Source organism: Rhinopithecus roxellana, chromosome 1 (genome assembly GCF_007565055.1).
Source record: "Rhinopithecus roxellana isolate Shanxi Qingling chromosome 1, ASM756505v1, whole genome shotgun sequence".
Taxonomy (NCBI): Eukaryota; Metazoa; Chordata; class Mammalia; order Primates; family Cercopithecidae; genus Rhinopithecus; species Rhinopithecus roxellana.
The window spans coordinates 189,351,555-189,374,769 of NC_044549.1; the positions used below are offsets into that span (position 1 = coordinate 189,351,555).

Consider the following 23,215-nt stretch of genomic DNA (forward strand, 5'->3'; position numbering starts at 1 on the left):
TTAAATAATAAATTTGTACTATTTAAAGCCCTAAGTTTCTGGTAACTTGTTAAAGCAACAAAGGGAAGCTAATACAGTGTGTATATTATTTACATATCCTCAATCGATTTTTTGTTTTAGTTTCTTTTTTCAGTTAAAAGTAAATTGCAGAGATTAAGAACATTCTCTTATATAACTACAGTCCAATGACCAAATCTGAGGAAATTAACATTTATGCAATGCTACTGTCTAATGTACAATGCATATTCAAGCGATTGTCCCAAAAAGATTCAGTTCAGAATCACAAGCTGCATTTAGTTATCACGTCTCTTTAGTCTCCTTCAGTCCAGAGCTATTCTCAGTTTCACTTTGAAGACACTAATCCTTTTGAAAGCACAGATCAATTATTTTGTAGAATGACCTGTAATTTGGGTCTGTCTTATTTTATCTTTATGATGAGATTGAGGTTATGCACCTTTGGGAAGGAATACCACAGAAAGGATATTGTGTGACTGCAAGGTGAATTCTAGTCCTGAAACAATTGGAAAATAATTACAAATGCAACCCAATTTTCAACTTAGGTGAGAAATAATTTAGAAAAAATTCCACCCTGACATTTTTCCCAATTGAAACCTAGTTCTAGTTGAAAAGGCTTTAGAAACAGAGTTGGCTTGAGACTTAAATAGAATTAAGGTGTCATGCCCCTTCAGAAGCCTGGGGGGTGTCCAGCGGCTGCTGTGGGGCTTCGAGCCACTGTCTGGATGTCCACAGTGGTTCTTCCCCTCTGAGCTGAGGAGCAGGCACTGAGAACCTTCAGAACCTGGAGACAGCATCCACCCACAGAGGAGTGTCCCTGAACATCTGTTAGATTAACATTTTATCAAAATGCACAAGATGCCCAAGAGCCTGATAGATGACAACCATTAAAACACAGAGAGAAACAAAGAATGGTTTCATAGTCTTCTGTGATGATAAAGGGCAAATTAAATATGGTTTGAATAAACTCATTTGCCATTAGGTACTTGCCCTTTAACATATTATTTAGTACTGTTGTATATCTCCAAGTTTGTGCTGCATATTAATACCTTTGTGATTGAATGGTATAATTTAGCTAGAATGAGATTACGACGTTGAAAACAGCAGCTGGGTGCTCCCAGGCTCCCTACCTCATAGAAGAATAGTCTGTAAAATGTTGACATTGTTTCTTTAAAACAATTTGATTCTGATTCTAATTGCAGTTGTGATAAATGCTCTCTTTTTAATCTCCCTCTAGCCCCTCTCCACTTTTTTGGGATGGGATTTCATGCTGACTTGAGTGGGCATGAGAGCAAATGCTTTGCTATGTCATGCAGGAAATCAAGGATTTAAAGTAATATTGTGTTTATTGGTGCAATTTCCTCTCTGTTCCTGCAGGGCTTTACTTTAAAGCAGGTGGGAAGAGGGGAAGAGCCCAGGCCTGCAGTAGGCCTGTTCCAGCACTTCCCTTAGTCCTCACTCATTGAGAAAATATTCTCAGGCTGCGGAAGCACAGAATACAGTCATCAGTTTTCTTGTTTATTCGTTTATTCACATTCAGCATATGTTTACTGAATTACAGTGAAATCATGGCAGAGCTTGATGGAATTCAGAACTTCCTTCAACAGTTCTTCACTGTGTACAGTGAAAGACCATTGAAAATTGTGCTCACAGTTATATCTGTGGGAGAGACAGAGCTGAGAGGAGAAAGAGCTCCTCTCTAAAGGCCCCTGCATTTACAATTGCGCCCCTGGGGTTTCAGATTTCGGAACTGAGACAAATTCTAAGGACAGCAAGTCCAGCTCTTTGTGCCACGCAAAGATTTATGCTAAGGCTGGGTGTGGTGGCTTACTGCCTATAGTCTCAATACTTCGGGAGGGTGAGGCGGGAGGGTCCCTTGACACCAGGAGTTCCAGACCAGCCTGGGCAACGTAGTGAGACCTCGTCTCTACAAAAAATTTTAAAAATTAGTTGGGCATGGTGGTGTGTGTCTGTAGTCCCACCTACTCAGGAGGCTGAGATGGGAAGAACCCTTGAGCTCAGGAGTTTGAGACTATAGTGAGCTATGATCACACTCCTGCACTCCAGCCTGAGTGACAGAGTGAGACCCTGTCTCAAAAAAAAAAAAAAATGCCCAGTGGAGCAGTGAACACTATGCCCTGTGTGAGACAGTGGAGGAAGGCAAGGTTATACAAACAAGTGGTTACCAAAGGGTATCATAAAATCATTATGGTTTCCTAGTTCAGACAGATCTAGGTTCAAATCCTGAGTCTAGCACCTGCTTGCGAACTTGAGCAAGTCAACTTCTCTTATTTTCCCCATCTATAAGATGACAATTGTAATGACCAACATGCTTGCTTTGGCCATTAAACTTGATGAGCGCCTGTGAGAAGGTTTGGTACACAGTAGGAGGCTGGTAAGTACAGGGTCTTTCATGCCACCTCACCCTAACCCCCTCCCCAGCTGGAGGAAAGCAATCAATTGCACTTTCATTTAAACCCTTTAGCTGCCTGATGTATGCTTAGAGAAAATTTTGCCAGCCTCAGTCTTTTCCTCTTCCAAGAAAAAAAAAAGAGCATTGAAAGGAGATAAATTGGGTGAAGAAAACATTTTTCTTTATTTTTTATATATATGAGAGAAATATATATATTCTTTATTTTATATATGTGTGTGTGTGTATATATATATATGAGAAAAACTTCGTCAGTAAGTGAAGTGTTCATCTGTATGAAGGAAAGAAATCACAGTGTAAATTCACCTTGCTCAAGTTCTGCAAAGCCAAAGTCAAACCATAATTTGGAAGGTAAGAATAAATTGGTCAATTTTTTGGTAGAAGAAATACGGATTTTTCATATTGTTCCTCTCATGACGTTGCTCTTAGGAACTCCCATAATAAATTCCTTCTTGCAGCTGAGTATCAGCCAAGGGTGGTCTGTGGAACCATGTGCCTAAAGGGAGTCCTTGCTTATCCAGCTTGCATTTCGGGCTGAGTGGTTGTTAGCAGAAGAGTGACACAGAGGCATTTCATCTTTACTCTTATGATACTAGCAAAGCATTGTTAGATTACAATTTCATATTATCCAGGGATTCGTTACCCCAGCCCAAGTTAATTGGCATGGCAAGTGTCTTATGAGAAAAATCTGCAGCGTTAGCTAAGTGTTTCTATATAAAACAGAAACAGTTGTGTAGATAGTTAGATGTCCTTATTCTTTGTTACTTCTCTTAGAGATTGAGAATTCAATTGTTGAGGTGCTCAGGGTACAACAGTTTCAGCATCAGTAATTTCCAGTGTCTTCTGCTTCTTCATCTGGCAAATGGGGACAATAATACCCACTCCCTAGAGTTGCCCCTGAGATCCAGAAGGAGCATGAAAGAGAAGGCACTCTAGTTGTGATGAGTTTGCTCTCATATTGGAAGCTGCAGAGGAGACGTCTGCGTTTCACAGAGATGCGCTGTGCCAGAGATTCTCAGCAAGAACAGGACCGTGCACGAGGGGGCACTCGGGAGGCTTGAGGGGTGCTTTTCGCCTTCAGGCTGATAGAAGAGGAGGACGCTTGGTAGGTGTGGGTGGGTGTTGCTGGCAGCCCTGCAAAGTATGGGACAGTCCCATACAACACAGCTGGCATGCACCTCACATGAATTCTTAGTATTCTACCAGAAATTGACGTAGGTGAACCACCTGTTCATAACTAACTGATCCTTGAACTCTGTTTTATAAATAAACAGAAGTATTTTTGGGTGGTTTCAATATACAGTGTTTTCTAGAAATACATCTACTGTGTAAATCAAGGCAAAATTCATTTGACTGAAACTTTACCCAGAGTTGTTTGCCATTTCAGAGAATCACACCACCAATGACACTACCACTGCTGTATCTGCGTCACAAATAACCCCCTCGGTTATCTGCTTGCATTTGAAGCTGCCTTGCTCACAGTGGGTTTACCTGTAAGTATTGGCATCTGACTGCTTCATCGTATCTGCTGCTGAAATTGTGCCTGAGCACCTATAAATTAAACTACATATTATTACAAATTACTTTCCTTTTGTTTCTCCTTTGTATTAGAATTAGGACATTATATTGACTGGCATATATTACATGTAAATTTTTTTTCAAGATAATAAAGGAGGCCTTGCAAAATATTTGTTATACAAAGGGAAGTTTGATCAGGAAGCCTGAAACCTTCTGAACTAGGAGATCACTGAAGTTCCAGCATTCTGTGTCATGTCTGAGCTGGATGCTGTGGTTTATATCGATTTAAATTAGGCTCATCTGCCTGGAACAAAACACCCAAGTAAGTGGCTTAAACATAACAGAAGTGTTTCTCTTTCCCAGAAATGAAGTACAAAGATAGGCAGTTGGGGCCAGCATGTCAATTCTAATGGTCATCCATCAGGGACCCAGCCTCCTTCTCTGTTCCTAGACCCTTATCCTTAATGCCAGGCTTCCATTTTCAAGGCTGTTGCATGATCCAAGATGATACTGGAGCTCCAGTCATCATGGCCACAGTTAAAGCAGGAAGCTAGGAATGGGAGGAAGGCCATAGGGTGCCCCACCGCTATCTGTCCCCTTGTAAGGAGCTTACTCAGAAGTCCCATGCCACAACTTCTACTCACGTCACATTTGCCACCCCTAACTGCAAGATAACCCAGGAAATGTAGTTTTCAAGCTGAGCACATTGTTCTCCATTATAAAATCAGAATTCTATAATAAGAAAGAAAGGGAGAAAGGATATTAGGGTGGCATTTACCAGTTTCAGTTGAGGCTGCTGCTAGTGTTGTTGATATTCCAGTACCTCCCTCCCCAGGCTTAGGGAGCCCATTGCCATGAAAAGAACAAAGGCTATGAAGTCCAAGAGACCTGGGTCACATTATAACCCTTCCATTTACTTACTATTAATATTTGGTGACCTTAGCCAAGTGACTGAGTCTGTTTGAGCCTATTTTCCTCAGCTGTACAATGGAGATACAAGTAGTACCTACCTTTTAGGGTCATTGTGAGGTTTAAATAAGAAATTGTAAAAGCCCTTAGTAACCATTCGCCTCTCCTCTTCCTCCACTCCTCCCACCTCACTCCCCCTTTCATTACACACTTCACAATAGCACTGTCCAGTGCTCTGTGAGGAAGCCCAGCACACTTTGTTGCAGATATCAGCTGGATGAGCAGAGAAAGCAGGTCTGCAGGAAAACACCAGCCTCACACCTGTCAGCTCTTGGCCAGTTGCTCTCCGGGAAGGATGCGAAGACAGCTGGCCTTAGTTTTTCTGGGCTTTTCTCCATGGTCCTTTCCGGCAGGGCCAGCCAGAGGCCAAAATCTTGAACATAGTCAAGTCGCTTTGCAGCATCTGCCTCCCCTGGCTGCACCAGGAAAGTTCTGACCAGTGATTGTATGAACTACTCGTCTGCTTCATTTCCAGAGAGGAAGTGCTTTTGAAATGATTTTGTTCATATAAGCACCATTTACCACCAAAAGGAACCAGGGCTTCTTGGAGAAATGATTGATTCCAGGGCTGGGGCAGGATACATACAAGATACGCCTAAGACATCCTGTGCCAGCGAGCAGGGAAGCTTTCAGGACTACCAGGCCATGCCAGAAGGATATAGAGTCCAACTTGAAGGAACTTTCAGTGGCCAAAGATGAGACAATTTGAGCATCAGAAAGAATAATGATTACAGTGTACTGAAATATGATACATACTAGAAATCCTCTTTAAATGATACTCAAAAACTTATTTTTTGGCCAATAAATTTTTTATTTATTTTTATTTTTTAAAATTGACATAAGTGAACATATTATGGGGTACATAGTGATGCTTTGATCTCTAAAATATATAATGATCAGGTATATATATAATATGTATATACAGATATATATATTGTGAGTTTCTCATTTGTTTTTGTTTTTTTTTTTTTAAATTGTCAGGGAATAAGTCATTATTCTGAAAAAAAGGTAAATAAAAGCATCAAGCATTAACCTTGCCTTTACTGGATGGTCTATGTTTCAGAATAGTCAAATGGTTGATGGGCAAAACTTTGTCTTTTTTTTTTCTGAGACAGAGTTTCACTCTTGTCACCCAGGCTGGAGTGCAGTGGTGCAGTGGTGCAGTGGTGCGGCTCACTGCAACCTCCGCCTCCCAAGTTCAAGTGATTCTCCTGCCTCAGCCTGCCGAGTAGCTGGGATTACAGGTGTGCACCACCACGCCCAGCTAATTTTTGCATTTTTAGTAGAGACAGGGTTTCACCGTGTTGGTCAGGCTGGTGTCTCAAACTCCTGACCTCAAGTGATCCGCCTGCCTCCGCCTCCCAAAGTGCTGGGATTACAGGCGTGAGCTTCCAGGCCCAGCCTATCTGTATAGAAAACTTACAGCTTATAAAAGTAAGAAACAGGATCAAACACGATTAAATTAGAAAATCAGCATTTTGCAACTCTTATTGAAATCTAAGCCACAATCATTAATGCTGCTAAAATCATTAGGTAAAAGGTGAGGGTGTTTTGTGATGGATAAATCAGGATGACACCAGCTGAACCCGCTGGTCAATTTTAACATGGCCAAAAGCATAGCATCTAGATGTAAGGTTCCTCCAGGCATTCTGCCATAGAAAATACATAGCACCACCATGAAGTATTCTTGTCAAAAAAAAAAATTGAACCAAACCAAGCTTATGGACAGTCCTATCACTTTACAGGAAATACAAGGGATGAAAGAATGTGTTAAGAAATGCTGTGAGGATACAATCTGCCATGTCCAGAATGTCGGAAATCCCACAGGATAAATGACTCTTTCTTCAATCAATAAGTAACACAAGATTAAAAAGTCAAGGAGGATATTGTTACAGGTTAAAATAAGTGTAAAAGATATTAAGACACATAAACCATATGCACTGTAAGGAGCATAATTTGATTCTGATTTAGACAACCAAATACAAAAAGACATCTTGAGACAATTGGAGGAACATGAACATGGATTGGGTATTTTAGATGATTTTAAGACATCGTCATAATGGTATTGTGCTAATGTTTTTTAAAAGTCTGTATCTATATCTAAGGATAAAATAATATGATATCTAAGATTTACTTGAGAACGCTCCAGAAAAAAAAAAAAAAATAGAGGTGAGGAGAGAATAAGCAGACTAGATGAAAGAACTCGGCCACATGCTACTGATTGACAGGAGACTGACAGTCTTTCTGGGCACCCATCCTCTGCCTGCTGGGGCCTCCCAATGATTCGTGACTGTGTATCATGACTGGGGAATATGATTCCTGCACTTGAGGTTAAAAAGAAGAGAAAGGGAGCTGAAGAAGTTAGGTGAAATCAGTGGAAAAAGAAAATGAACAGGCTTAATCAAAATTGGGTATTACTTTGCTCACATACTTGAAAGCTTCAAGCAATGCAGGACTCAGGCCCCCAGGACTGTTCCTCCCTCACCTCCTGGTCCTATTTTCTATATAATTCAGCCTTGGGAAGGCTTACTCCGCAGGATGCTCTGATCCCTCAAGGCCAATCACCCACTTACTGTTTCTGCCATTCCAGTGGAGAGAGGGTTCCTCTTTTCTAAGAAGACAGTAGAAGTCCCAGGATGGGGTCTCCCTGGTGGACTTGGGTCACCTGCACAAACCTGAGCCCATTCCTGTGTCCCAGGAATTGAATATGATGAGGAGCCTTGGCAAAGAAGACAAAAAGATGTCCCTCTATCACTTCATCATCTCCATCCTCCATTTCTTCATCTGTAAAATGGACAGTGCTGTCCACCTGAGGAATCAATGGGGTCTATAAAATTCCTAGTAGTAATGTGATCAGCATAATACTCTTACCTCCACCCTCACTGTTGGTTCTACTGCTATTACTTTGCGTGGAGACAGAGCTTGTGCTACAGGTTCCCTCTGAGTTGGCATGTGTGTGCCTCATGACAGCCACCTCATGTCACCACCCTCTTCCTCAGGGAGATCAGAGATCCCTAGAATTGGTGAAATACCTGGTGAAGTGGGGGTTGCTACACAGAAATTGGGTAGGCCACCTCTTTATGTTTACAAAATGTGTTTAGTTGTCTAGATCGGTTGTGCTGCAGCACAAAGATGTGTGGTCAAAAATCTCTCTTTTCCAAAAACAATTATCTTAGGTCAAGCATGGCGGCTCATGCCCGTGACCCCAACACTTTGAGAGGCAGAGGAGGAAGGGCAGCTTGAAGCCAGTTTGAGACCAGCCTGAGCAACATAACCAGCATAACCCCATCTCTACAAAATAAAAATACAAAAATTAGCCAAGTGCGGTGGTGCGTGCTTGTAGTCCCAGCTTCTAAGGAGGCTGAAGCAAGAGGATCACTTGAGTCCAGGAAGTCGAGGCTGCAGTGAGCTATGATTGTGCCACGGCAACCCAACCTGGTTGACAGGGCAAGACCCAGTCTCTAAAATAAATAAATAAACAAACATTTAAAAACAAACATCTTATCATCTTATTATGAATATCTGTAGTCAAGCAATTTGGCAGCTTGATTCACTTGTCTCTATTGAACATGCTAGCTTGTGATAACACAAGTTGAGGAATTCTTAGTGTTTTGTCTTTCTAACCTTGAATAGAAGTCATGTGCAGAGGCCAAGAGCTCAGCATTCATCCTGTAAAAAGAATCTGGTGAAGTAGATCAAGAACATAGGCTTTAAGGCAATCCTAAGCAAAAAGAACCAAACTAGACCGGGGGCAGTGGCTCACGCCTGTAATCCCAGCACTTTTGGAGGCCGAGGCCAGTGGATCACTTGAGCTCTGGAGTTCAAGACAAGCCTGGGCAACATGGTGAAACCCTATTTCTACCAAAAATACTAAAAATTATTTTTGGTGTGGTGGCTTGCACCTGTGGTCCTGAGAGGTGAAGCCAGCTGGGCTTCTGGGTCGGGTGGGGACTTGGAGAACATTTCTGTTTAGCTAAAGGATTGTAAACACACCAATCAGCACTCTGTGTCTAGCTAAAGGTTTGTAAACGCACCAATCAGCACTCTGTAAAAATGCACCAATCAGATTGTAAATGCACCAATCAGCACTCTGTAAAAATTCACCAATCAGCACTCTGTATCTAGCTGAAGGATTGTAAATGCACCAATCAGCACTCTGTAAAATAGACGAATCACCACTCTGTAAAATGGCCCAGTCAGCAGGATGTGGGCAGGGCCAAATAAGGGAGTAAAAGCTGGCCACCTGAGCCAGCAGCGGCAACCCTCTCTGGTTCCTTTCGTTGCCCTGTAAGCTTTGTTCTTTTGCTCTTCACAATAAATCCTTGCTGCTGCTCACTCTTTAGGTCCACACTACCTTTATGAGCTATAACACTCATCACAAGGGTCTGTGGCTTGAAGTCAGCGAGACCACGAACCCACCAGGAAGAAGCGCCAACTTTAAGAGCTGTAACACTCACTGCGAAGATCTGCGGCTTCACTCCTGAAGTCAGCGAGACCACGAACCCACCGGGAGGAAGAAACTCCAGGCACATCTGAATAGCTGAAGGACAAACTGTGGACACACCATCTTTAAGAGCTGTAACACTCACCGGTGGCGAGCATCCGCAGCTTCATTCCTGAAGTCGGCAAGACCAAGAACCCACCGGAAAGAATAAATTCCAGACACAGTCCCAGCTACTGAGGAAACTGAGCCACGAGAATTGTTTGAACCCTGGAGGCAGAGGTTGTAGTAAGCCAAGATCACATCACTGCACTCCAGCCTGGGTGACACAGCAAAACTCTGTGTCAAAAAAACAAAAGAAGACATACGTGCAGCCAACAAACATGGAAAAAAGCTGAACATCACTAATCATTAGAGAAATGCAAATCAAAACCACAATGAGATACCATCTCACATCAGTCAGAATGGCGATTATTAAAAAGTCCAGAAACAACACATGCTGACAAGGTTGCAGAGAGAAGGGAACATGTACACTGTTGGTGGGAATGCAGATTAATTCAACCATTGTGGAAAGCAGTATGGCAATTCCTCGAAGGGCTAAAAAGCAGAACTACCTTTCAACCCAGCAATCCCATTACTGGGTATATAACCAGCAACATAAATCATTCTGCCATAAAGACACATGCAAGTGAATATTCACTGCAGCACCATTCACAATCGCAGAGACATGAAATCAACCTTAATGCCCATCAATGACAAATCAAATAAAAGAAAATGTAGCACATATACACCATGGAGTACTATGCAGCCATAAAAAAGAATGGGATCATGTCTTTTGTGGGAACGTGGATGGAACTGTAGGCCATTATCTTTAGCAAACTAACTCGCAAACGGAAAATAAAATACCACATGCTCTCACTTGTAAGTGGGAACTAAACGATGAGAACTCATGGACGCGAAGAAGGGAACAACAGACACTGGGGCCTACTTGAGGGTGGAGGGTGGGAGGAAGGCAAGGAGTAGAAAAGATAACTGTTGGATACTAGGCTTAGTACCTGGGTGAGGAGACAATCTGCACAACAAACTCCCTTGCATGAGCTTACCTATGTAACAAACCCACACATGCACCCCTGAGCCTAAAAGTTAAAACAAGAAAAGAATTGTCTAGCTAAGCAGTAATGTGCTTGGCTTATTAATGGTTATGGAAGAAAACATAAAAATAATATTGGCTTTGGAAGCAGGCAGACAAGCACTGTCCTCATCCGTAAAATGGGGGTTAGAATGTGGCTGTGAAATTTGGAGGAGGAAACTGGATTGTTCCCAGCTTGGGGCGGGCCAGCCGCAAAGGGCAGCTCCCTTTCCTCCTGTGCTGAGCTGGTCTGAGGCATGGTATGCGCTTGAGGGCAGCAAGTGGGGGCTCTTGGCGGGACGGAGCTGTGCGGCTCTGGTTCCTTTGTGCTGCCCCTTTGTTCACCATCTGTCTGGCCCAGGGTGCCGTCCGCCATCTGGGCCCAGCCTGCTCCGCCTCCCTAGGCTCGGGCTGCTCAGGGCCTCCCTCTGAATAACGCCGAGGACGCCCGCAGGCGGGCCAGCCTCTGCTTGGAGCCTGCCCCTCGGCCCCTCTCCCTCGGAGCCAGACTTTCCTGGATTCCCTTGTTGCCTCGCTGCTCCACCTCAGGCCTGCCTCCGCGCTGTTTCCTCACTGTGATGGTTCTGACTTTGTGTAGGAACTGACCAGGCCTGGAGGCACGAGTGTGTCTGGATTTACAAGAATGTACTGAGTTAATTTTGTCCGCTGCGCGTTATTCTCCTTCTTCCTCCTTTTTGGACGTCGACCATCCTCCGTGTTTAGGTGGTGTTCATTAAAGAAGTTCCTCTCTGTAATTTTGTTGCGGTGATTCTGTGGATGTTTCCTCAGTTAGGCTCTGCACAGGGAGAGCTGGTGGGCAGAGGGTGCGTGATTATGTACAAGGGGCCTGGGGAGGGGAGGAGGAAAAATGGAGAAGAAAACAATATTTTCAAATAATTGGAGGAAACAGTTCCGTTTTTATTTGCATATATAACCTGAGGCTTTGAACATTTAGGTTTTAATATTTCACAATACAATGAACAAGAATCCAAAATAATAATAATAATAATAAACAGACTTGTCTTCACAGAGAAAGAAATCAAATGAGTTCCTTGTAGAAGAATTTTACCTCCATTGTGCCTTTGACCATCACTGATAACCCTGTGAGGCAGGTAGCATTATCACCACAGCAGAGCACAGGAAAGGAAAGCTCAGAGAAGGTAAGTGACTTGCCTTAAATCACACAGCTGGCAAATGGCAAAGGCTAACTCAGACCCGGGATTTTCTGACTCCAAACCCTCTGCTGGCCTCAACAGGCTCACCCAGTCCCCTGTGAGGCATGGAGCCCTGTGGGTGTAAGTCTTGTGTTGCTCGCTCATTGATGGGTGATGTGACCTCCGTGGGGAAGGCCCGCCAGGCCACAGCCTCCTTCCCTGTAAAGCAGGGGTATTACTCATCCTATTGCAGAAGGTGCTCCTAAGCCTTAAGTGAAATAATAGATAAGGAGGGATTGTTAAAGGTACAGGGAGTAGCTATTCTCTGTGTGGATACTGCTTTTTATCCCAAGCCTGTGAACCCTGTAATTTCTTGTAACAGGCGACATTCGCAGTCCAGGCATGCGCCACAGTGGGTGAGGGATCTCCCTGCTTCAGAGAAGAGAAATGCAACATCTCTGGCCAGGGTGCAGGAAGCCGAATGTGATGGCTTCGAAGAGGAGGAAGGAAGCCAAAGTGAGGAAGAAGAGGGGATGAAGATTCAAAGTACAGGTGGCCACAGGGAAGGGCAGGAGAGATGACTCCGGCCTTGGAGGCAGAGCCGGGGAAGAGGAAACACACAAATGAAAGAAAGAAAGCCACAGCAAAGAAGCCGCCTCAGCGTCTTGACTTTCCAGCAACTCCGGGTGCCCCACAACACATGGCGCGGAGCCCACTAGGTGTTCCCAGTGCTTTTCAGAACCCACCCCAAAATAGCAAGGGTCTCCAACCAGGGAAAGAAGAATTAAAGCTGCCAAGACCCCATTTTGTTTTTCCGTAAGTACCCAAAAGGGCATTTTATACTTCTGTTAACATTCTATTTTTTATATATATATACATTTCATTGTCCATTTCTTTTTCTTTTGTGTGTGTATGTGTGTTTTGTTTGTTTGTTTTGTTGTTGTTGTTGTTTGAGACACAGTCTCATTTCTGTGGCCCAGGCTGGAGTGCAGTGGTGGAATCTCGGCTCACTGCAACCTCTGCCTCCTGGGTTCAAGTGATTCTCTCACCTCAGCCACCCAAGTAGCTGGGATTACAGGCACGCCCCACTAGGTCCGGCTAATTTTTTTTGTATTTGTAGTGGAGACTAAAGATTTTAGTGGGTTTTGCCATGTTGGCCAGGTTGGTTTCAAACTCTGGGTCTCAAGTGGTCCGCCCGCCTCAGCCTCCCAAAGTGCTGGGATTACAGGCATGAGTTACCGTGCCCATTCCCATTTTATAAACTGAGTTATTTGTTGTCTTATTATTGAGCTGTGAGAGTTGTTCATAAATTCTGGATACAAGTCACTTACCAAATATGTGTTTTGCACATATTTTCTGCCCACTGTGGCTTATCTTCTTATAGTCATAGCAGTCTTTCAAAGAACAGAAACTTTTCATTTTGATGAAGTCCAATTTATCAATTTTTCTCTTAAAGTTCATGCTTTTTATGTTCTCTTTAGGAAATACTTGCCTAAATCTTAAAGTCAGGAAGATGAAGATTTGACATTAACTCTAGGATGCATTTTGAATTAATTTTTGCATATGGTTCCAGTTAAAGATTAAGATTTTTTTTGTGCATGTGGAGGTCCAAATGCTTTAATATTATTTGTTGAAAAACCTATGCTTTCTCCATTGATTGATTGTGGAACTTTGTTGAAAATAAATTGACTATATATGTGTAGGTCTATTTATGGTTTCTATTCTGTTCCATTGATCTATATGTCCACTCTTATGCCAATTCCACACTGTCCTGATTATTATAATAAGTTATGAAACTGGGTAGTGTGAATCCTCTAACTTGTTCTTCCTTTTCAAAACGGTTTTGGGTACTATCGGTTCTTTGTTTTCCCATATGAATTTTAGAATCAGCTTGTAAATTTTGAAAAGCCTCCTGGAATATTGATTAGGATTGTGCTGAATTTATACGTCAGTTTTGGGGAATTGGTGTTTAATCTTGAGGCCTTCTGATTCATGAATACGGTATGTCTGTTCATTTATTTGAGTCTTCTTTGATTTCTTTCATACATATCGTGCACATACTTACTAAGATGTATCCCTTTGTATTTTTTGAGACAGGATTTCTCTCTATCACCCAGGCTGGAGTGCAATGGTGTGATCTTGGCTCACTGCAGCCTCTGCCTCCTGAACTCAAGCTATCCCCCAACCTCAGCCTCCCAAACAGCTGGGACTACAAGTGCACACCATGATGCCTGGCTAATTTTTGTATTTTTTGTAGAGACGGGGTTTCCTCATATTGCCCAGGCTGTTGTCGAACTCCTGAGTGCAAGTGATCCACCTGCCTCAGCCTTCCAAAGTGTTGGGATTATCGTGAGCCACCACGCCAACTCTTTTGTTTTTATGCTCTGATAAATGGTACTGTTTTATAAATTTTATTTCTAATCATTCACTTGTAGTATATACAAATACATATTTTTGTATATTGACTTTGTTTCCTCTGATGTTGCTAAATTCTCTTAATAGTCTTAATTGGTTTTTTGTAGATTCTTTAGAATTTTTTACCTACAGGATCATGTTGACAAATAAGGACAGTTATATTTCTTCCTTTCCAATCTGAATGCCTTCTATTTCTTTTCTTTGTCTCATTGAGCTTGTGAGGATCACTACTATGATGTTGAATAGAAGTGCTGAGAGTGAATATTTTTGTTTTCATTCTTGGGGGAAAGCCTTCAGTTTTTCACCAATGGTATGAGTTTACCTGTAGGTTCTTAATAGATACCCTAATCAGGTTGAGAAATTTCTGTTTATTCACTTCTATTAGTTTGCTGATAATTTTTTAAAAGTCATAAATGTGAATTGAATTTTGTCAAATACTTGTTCTGCAACTATTGAGATGCTTACATAGTTTCTTTTGCTTTTTCTTTTTTAGTCTGTTGATACTGTGAATTACCTTGGTTGATGTTTGAATATTGAGCCAACCTTGCATTCCTGGAATAAACCTTACTTGGTCATGATCTTTTAAAATATATTATTGGGGCTGGGTGCAGTGACAGCTCACACCTGTAATCCCAACACTTTGGGAGGCTGAGACAGGCAGATTTCTTGAGCTCAGGAGTTTAAGACCAGCCTGGGCAACATAGTAAAACTCCATCTCTACAAAAAATACAAAAATTAGCTGAGCATGGTGCCTGTAGTCCCAGCTACTTGGGAGGCTGAGGTGGGAGGATCTCTTGAGCCTCAGAGGTGGAGGAGGTTGCAGTGAGCTGAGATTGTGCCACTGTACTCTAGCCTGGACAATAGAGGGAGACTCTCTCTGTCTCTCTCTCTCTCTATATATATATATAAATATATATATAAATATATAAATTTGTATTTTGATTTATATATATATATATACACACACATATATGTATTTGGATTAGATTTGCTAAATTTTAAAGAAATGTTTGCATCAGTGTTCATAATAGTCTGTGGTTTACTTTCTTTTCATGTTGTCTTTGGTATCAGGATAGTGCTGGCCTCAGAATGAGTTGGGAAGTGTTCCATCCTCTTCTATTTTCTGGAAGAGTTTGTGTAGAACTGATCTTATTTCCTTCTTAGATGTTTGGTAGAAATCACAAGTAAAACCCTCTGGGATTGAACTCTTTTTGTGAGAATATTTTAAACTCTGAATTTAGTTTATTTCTACATAGAGAGCTATTCAGGTCATATATTTCTTGTCAGGTGAGTTTTGGTAATTTGTATCTTTCAGAAAATTTGTCCATTTCATCTAAGTTATCAGTTTTATTGATACAAAGTTGTTTGTAAAGTTGTTTATAAAAATGGCATAAAATTTTTCCTTTATTTTTCTTTTAAATATTTATTGGATCTATAGTAATGTCTCTCTCCTCTTTCATTCCTCATAGTGATAATAATTTGTGTCTTTTCCCTTTTTTTCTTGATTAGTTTGGCTAGATGTTTATCAACTTTATGTATCTTTTTTCAAAAAAAACTTCATTATTTTTATTCTTTCTCTGGTTTTAATTCCGTTTATTCCTGTTATTCTCTTTATCATTCCCTTCTTTCTGCTCGCTTTGGGATTACTTTGTTCTTTTTCTAGTTGCTTAATGTAGAATATATTATTGATTTAAGGCCCTTTCTGTTTTGTAATATCAGCATTTTGTAACATAAATTTCTCTCTAAGCATTACTCTAATTGAAAAAGCTATAGAGTGTATTGTGTTGTGTTTTTATTATCATTCAATTTAAAATAGGTTTAATTTTCCTTGTAACCTTCTCTTTGACTTACGAATTATTTAAAAATGCGTAGCTCAGTTTCCAAATATTTGTGTATGTTCCAAATATCTTTCTGTTTGATTATATTTAACTGATTTCTGGTTTAATTTTGTTCAAATGATTATACTTTTTATGATGTTGTTTTTTGTAAACACGTTGAGATTTGTTTCATGGCATAGAATATGGTTTATTTTCATGTTTGTTCAATGTGCACTTGAAAAGATTGTGTGTTCTACTATTTGGGTTAGACTGTGCTATAAATGTCAATTAGGTCATGTTGGTCGATCTCTGCGTGACTTCAATACATTGAAACTTGTTTTGTGGCTCATTATATGGTCTATGTTGCTGAACATACCTTATGGGATTGAAAAAATAATAGATATTTTTTGTTATTACAGATTTCTTTGTGGTTATCATTTACTAAGAGAGAGAGTAAAAATCTTTACTTATAACTTAGAAATTATCTATTTTTCCTTTAATTCTGTATAATTTTGCTTCATAAATTATAAAGCTATTATGTTGAGTATATACATTTTTATGATTCATTTTATGATGTTGAATATATACATATTTATAATTCATATGTCTTCCTGATTAGTTTACCCATTTATAATTATGAAATGACCCTTTTTTAAATCTCTGTAACATTTTTTCTGCCATTAAGATAGCCACCATAGCTCTCTTTTGCTTAGCGTTTACCTGCTGTATTTTTAAAAATCTATTTTCTTTCAATCGCTCTGGGTTTTTATTTTTAAAATGCATCTCTTAGTTGCACTTAGTTTTTAAAGTGCTCCTCTTAGTTTGCACTTTTTTTTAGTATACTTTGACAATCTCAGCCTTTTCATTAGAGGGTTACTCAAAACATTTGGTGTAGTTATTTATATAGTTGAATTTGGATTAATAACTTTATGATTAGTTTTCTGTCTCCTCTTTTTTTAATTTTTAAATAATTTTTCTTTCCCCCCTTTTCTATTTTATTTCACGTTGAGTCCTTTTCCTAGCATTTCATTTAAATTCATCGATTGGCTTTTATCTATATGTCTTTGCATTTCTTTTTGTTAGTTGCACTAGGAATTACAATATATATCCTTAACTTTTCATGGTTTATTTAAAATTAATATTGTACCACTTCATGAAAATATGGTACAACATTTTGCAGCCTTATATGTCTTAGTCCACCTAATTTCATTCTTTATGCCATAGTTCTCATAGTATTACTTCTACACACATTATAAATCCCATAAGATAATATACTTTTTTGTTTAAACAGTTCTATGCATTTCAAAGAAAAGAGAGATCATAACAATAGTTGTTTTATTTACACAAATATTTACAACTTTTGATACTTTTCATTCCTTCCTAGATATCCGAGTTTTCATATAGTATCATTTCCCTTCACCCTGAAGAATTTTCTCTGCCTTTTTTGGTCATGTAGTCCTGCTAGCGACAAGTTCTCTTAGTCTTCTTTAACTAAAAATATCTTAGTTATCCGAAGAATACTTTCACTAGATGTAGAATTCTGAGATGACAGTGTTTTTCTTTTGGCTCTTAAAAAAATGTTTCACTGTTCTCTGGCTTCCACAGTTTCTGATGAAGCACTCATTGATATTCAAATCATTGCTCCTCTATAAGTAATGTATCATTTTTATCTAACTGCTTTCAAGATTTTCTCTTTATCTTTGGTTTCATCAATTTAACTGTAATATGCCTAGATGTGATTTTCTTCTTGTCTATTCTATTTTTGGTTCTCTAAGTTTCTTGAACCTTCAAGTGTATATTTTTCACCAAATTTGAGCCATTTCCAGCAATTATTTATTTGAATATATTTTCTGCTGTATTTTCTCTCTCCTCTGGGATTCCAACTACACCTATGGTGGATCTTTTGATACAGTCTTACAGGATCTGGAATCTTTGTTCACTTCTTATAATCTTTTCTTCCCCTTTCTGTTTTTCAGATTGAAGACTTTCTCCTGATCTATCTTCAAGTTCATTGGTTCTTCTTTTATTTCCATTCTTCTGTTAAGCCCATCAGTACCTTTTTAAAAAACTTCAGAGATTATACTTTTCATTTGTAGATTTTCCATTTGGGGTGTGTGTGTGTGTGTGTGTGTGTGTGTGTGTGTGTACCTGTATGTGTGCTGTGTTTTCATATATTTTCCTCTACTTGCTTGAGCACAATTATAATAGCTGCTTTAAAATTTTTATATGCTCATTTTAACATCTGTGTTATCTAGGGTTGGTCTTTGCTGTTTTCTTTTTTTCTTGATAATTGGTTAGATTTTTCTGATCTTCATGTGTCAAATATTTTTGGGCTGTACCCCAACATTGTGAACATTATATTCACAATGTGAATGTGAAAAACACTGTCATCTCAGAATTCTACTTCCAGTGAAAGTATTCTTTCAGGAATAAAGAAGAAAACTATTAATAAGATATTTTTAGATAAAGGAGACTGAGAGAACTTGTTGCTGACAGAACTATATGACAAAATAAAAAGCAAAGAAAATTATTCAGAGTGAAGGGAAATTAAACCACATGAAAACTCAGTTCATTTATTTTTTCCCTAACTCAGATGCTCACAATCTGCCCAGGTATGCATGGATCAAGGGCTATGCAGAAATTAGGGTAGAGATTTTGCACAGAATTTGGGACCTCTCCTCTCTAGCTGTGTCCTTTACAGAATCCCTCCTCACTTCTCAGTGGCTTCAGTTGCCCTGAACTCTGTCCTCTAGTTTTTGGTTTTTTTTTTTTTTTCCATTTCATTCAAGAGAATTAAATCATTTATTGATTACACATGATAATGGATGACACACAAGCTTCATTCCCATCTATAATTTTATCTGGTACCATTATTCAATTTAGATATATTGCATAGGATGTGCCAACAATCACTTTTATAACCAATAATTCCATGATTTTGCTTGGGTAATCCCTTTCAATGGTGAACTTCAGGTCATAGCAGTAACTATCAGTTCAACTACACCAAGGTTTCCAAAGACAATGGCTTCTCCACCCAAGCAGATTGTATACAAATTCCAAATAGAACCTGGCATCATCCTGAAGGAATTCTAACTTCACACTATTGGGGAAATTTGCCAAGATGGCTTCAGAGTAGACTAATTTTACACAGCACATTAAAAAAAAGACATTTATTCAGCGTCACAATCAGACTATTACATTTAGCAATCAACAGCATGGGTGCAAAAAAAAAAAAAAATCTACGTTAAAACCCTTTGTTGGAATGCTTTACACTTTCCACAGAACAGAAACTAAAATAACCTGTTATACAATTAGTCACGAATACAGTCCTTGAGTTTTTTTGCCCATACACATGAGTATTTGTCTAAAACATGTCTTCTTTGTAGCAGCTAGGCCCTGCCACCACTGTGCTTGACTGAGTTCACAAATCTGTTGTAACCGGTAGCTTCCCTGTCACTTCTCTGGCTCTCCTCTCCTGCTAAGCTTTGTTTCCTAATTAAAATCTTCTGCCACTGCCATAGCTACTGCTGCTGCTGGAACCACCATAGCCACCTTGGTTTCATGGTTTTGCAAAGTATTGGCCTCCACTGCCATAGGGGCCAGAGCTTCTGCCTCCAAAATCTCCTCCCTTCACGGGTCCAAAATTTGAAGACTGATTGTTATAATTGCCAAAATCATTGTAGCTTCCACCACCTCCAAAATTGCTTCCATCATTACCAAATCCATTGTAGCCATCCCCACTGCCACCATATCCACCACCACCACGGCTGCCATCAAAGCCACCATGACCACTGAAATTTCCTCCATGACCGAAGTTGTCATTCCCGCTAAAACCACGTCCACGACCACTCCCAAAGTTTCCAGAACCACTTCGACCTCTTTGGCTGGATGAAGCACTAGCCATCTTTTGCTTTGACAGGGCTTTCCTAACTTCACAGTTGCGGCCATTCACAGTATGGTATTTCTGAATGACAATCTTATCCATGGAGTCATGGTCGTCAAAGGTTACAAAAGCAAAGCCCCTTTTCTTGCCACTGCCTCAGTCAGTCATGATTTCAATCACTTCAATTTTCCCATACTGTTCAAAATAATCTCTCACGTGATGTTCTTCAGTGTCTTCTTTAATGCCACCAACAAATATCTTTTTCACAGTTAAGTGGGCACCTGGTCTTTGAGAATCTTCTCTTGAGACAGCTCTCTTTGGTTCCACAACTCTTCCATCCACCTTGTGTGGCCTTGCATTCATAGCTGCATCCACCTCCTCCACAGTGGCTTATGTGACAAACCCAAAGCCCCTGGAACGCTTGGTGTTTGGATCTCTCATTACCACACAGTCCTGGAGCATTCCCCATTGCTCAAAATGGCTCCTCAGGCTCTCATTGGTTGTTTCAAAGCTCAACCCCCCGATGAAGAGCTTCCTCAGCTGTTCAGGCTCTGTAGGAGACTCTGACTTAGACATGAGGGCAGGGAGAAGAGAGACTTTAACAATGCTTCTTCCACGGCGTCCACAGGCAGAAAAGGGTCCTCTAGTTTTATCAGGCCAGAAAGACTATTGGTTTTCTAGCAGAGATTTAGCTACTTTGTGTAGTACTGATTTAGACCTGGAACAAAGGCTAAAAGCCACACGTGTAAGTAATTCAATCTGTGCCATTCATGTTTTCCAAGTGTAGATGCCTCTCCAGAATCTACCTGCTTACCATCATTCTTCAGGCCCAGGTCATTTTTTTTTTTATTTTGGTATGTTTATCCAAGTTTATATTGTTCTCTCTGAGAGGATCAGATCCATTGGTCATATTAGCAGTGAAAATCTCCTTTTGCCTTTGTTTTGTCTATATACTTACTTCTGTTATATTTATTTTAGGCCTGTTTGACATATGTATGACAAAATATGTCCAACATAAAATAAACTTTTATTTTGCCGAGTTCTAACAACGTTGAAATGAACAAAAATCTAGAAGTACTAAGATGAAGCCTATTGACACCTCCTCCAGTTTTCCACAAGAAAGGGTTCATTCTTGTGTGTTCTAACATTTCTGAAGGGCAGACCTTTGCAGGACACTTTCCCACAACAAAGGTAAAGCCATTAGCACAAATTAGGAGACCACTGAGTGGGAAGAACTTGAAAGGAGCCATGCTAGGTAAACAACGCCCCACTCCATATTGGGAGACTTGCCCCTTGCAACCCCCTTAGTTGATTCATTTACTCATTAATACTTATGGAGCACCTCATATGTGTCATATGTGGTGCTAAGTGATAGTGAAATGATTAGCAGCAATTCACTAGGGGAGCCAGATGTTAAACAACAGCCCACAGATACAGAATTTTAAACTGCGATTGGTGCCATGCATGAAAAGCATTGATGCTACAAGAATGCAAAACGGGGAACTTGGCCCAGCCTGAGAAGTCACAGAAGGCTTCCCTCAGGAGCAAGAAGTCATTTAAAGGGAAGTAAAAGTTAACTGTGTGTGCTAGTTGGGATAGTTCCAATTAGAAGGAACAGCATGTGTGAAGATCCAGAGGTCAGAGGGAGGATTGAAAATGCAAAGAATGGAGAGCAGACTAGTGAGCTAGAGCCTGAAGGACAGCGAAAGTGAGCAGCACAAGATAAATCCATAGAGGACAGAGTCATGGCCAGGCAAACTTTGTGGTCCAGTTTAGAAATATGTTTTCCTTTTTCTTCTCTTGCCTCATCTTCCTTCTCCTTTTACCCTTTGTTGAACAATGAAAATAACCTGTAGATTTATTCAAAGAAAACCTAGTGACCCTCTCTTGCTCCCTCCTTGTCCCACTCCATAGAGACAACCACCATCGAGGTTTCTAGAACTATTTCACAAACACAAAAACATATGTGAAAATGTATAGCTTCTTCTTAAAAAATCTGATATGTAGCAAGAGGGAGATGGGGTTCTATACACAATGTTTTGAAACTTCACTTGCTTCATTTGACAATACACAAAGAGACTTTTCCACATCAACACAGTTAGATGTACACCAATATTTTCAAGAGCTGCACGGTACTCCAGTGGACAGACGTGTCATGATTTATTTACTCAGTCCCTGACTGATGGATATTTTAAGTTTCTTCTATTCTTTGTTGTTACAAACAATGTAGCAATGAACACTCTTGTAAAGACATATTTGGACACAGGGAGGGGAACAACACACACTGGGGTCTGTCAGGTGGTTGCAGCAAGGGGAAGGAGAGTGTTAGGACAAATGCCTAATGCATGCAGGGCTTAAAACCTAGATGATGGGTTGATAGGTGCAGCAAACTACCATGGCACATGTATACTTGTATACACAAGCCTACACATTCAGCACATGTTTGTATACAACAAACCTACACATTCAGCACATGTATCCCGGAACTTAAAGTAAAATATATATATATATATATATATATATATATATATATATAATATATATTATATTTTAAAAATATATATTTTAAAGACATATTTGGGTATATTTGTGAGTATATGTGTAGGATAAATTAGTTTTGGTGGAATTTCTTGGTGAAAAAAGTATGCGGCCGGGCGCGGTGGCTCAAGCCTGTAATCCCAGCACTTTGGGAGGCCGAGACGGGCGGATCACGAGGTCAGGAGATCGAGACCATCCTGGTTAACATGGTGAAACCCCGTCTCTACTAAAAAAAATACAAAAAACTAGCCGGGCGAGGTGGCGGGCGCCTGTAGTCCCAGCTACTCGGGAGGCTGAGGCAGAATGGCGTAAACTCGGGAGGCGGAGCTTGCAGTGAGCTGAGATCCGGCCACTGCCCTCCAGCCTGGGCGACAGAGCGAGACTCCGTCTCAAAAAAAAAAAGTATGCACATTTACAATTTTTATAGACATTGCATAATTGTCCCGCAGAGATGTTTGTCTGGGGCCATTTCATCATTAAAATGTTCTGTAGGCATAGCTTATCATTAGGGGTCTAGGAACAGGTTTGGGCACTGACAAGCATATATTAGCTTCCTAACACAAATGGAAACTGCAAATTTGAGATCAATAAATATTTCATCAAATAGCTCTACAATGTATTACTTGTAATGTTATTATTCCTAAAAAGTTCATTATATTTGAAAAAAATTTGTAGGCTATATATTTTACTCATTTTGCAGGAATTCACAAGTATGTGAATTCTTGTTGATAAATGGCCTATCATAAATCAAATAGCCTATTATAAATTTAATAGCCCATTATAAAAATTACTTATAGCCAAGACATTTCAAAAGAAAAATTATTTTTAAAACCCTTTCAATATTTCAATATCAGCAAAAATTACACTTACTATGAATGTATGTGTAGTTTAATATATTTTATATA

The 23,215-nt window shown here is 40.0% G+C and overlaps 1 pseudogene; it reads right to left on the bottom strand.

The window, feature by feature from the left end:
• Positions 1-19,066: 19,066 nt before the first annotated feature.
• Positions 19,067-20,348, bottom strand: LOC104674070 (annotated as a pseudogene).
• Positions 20,349-23,215: the final 2,867 nt, after the last annotated feature.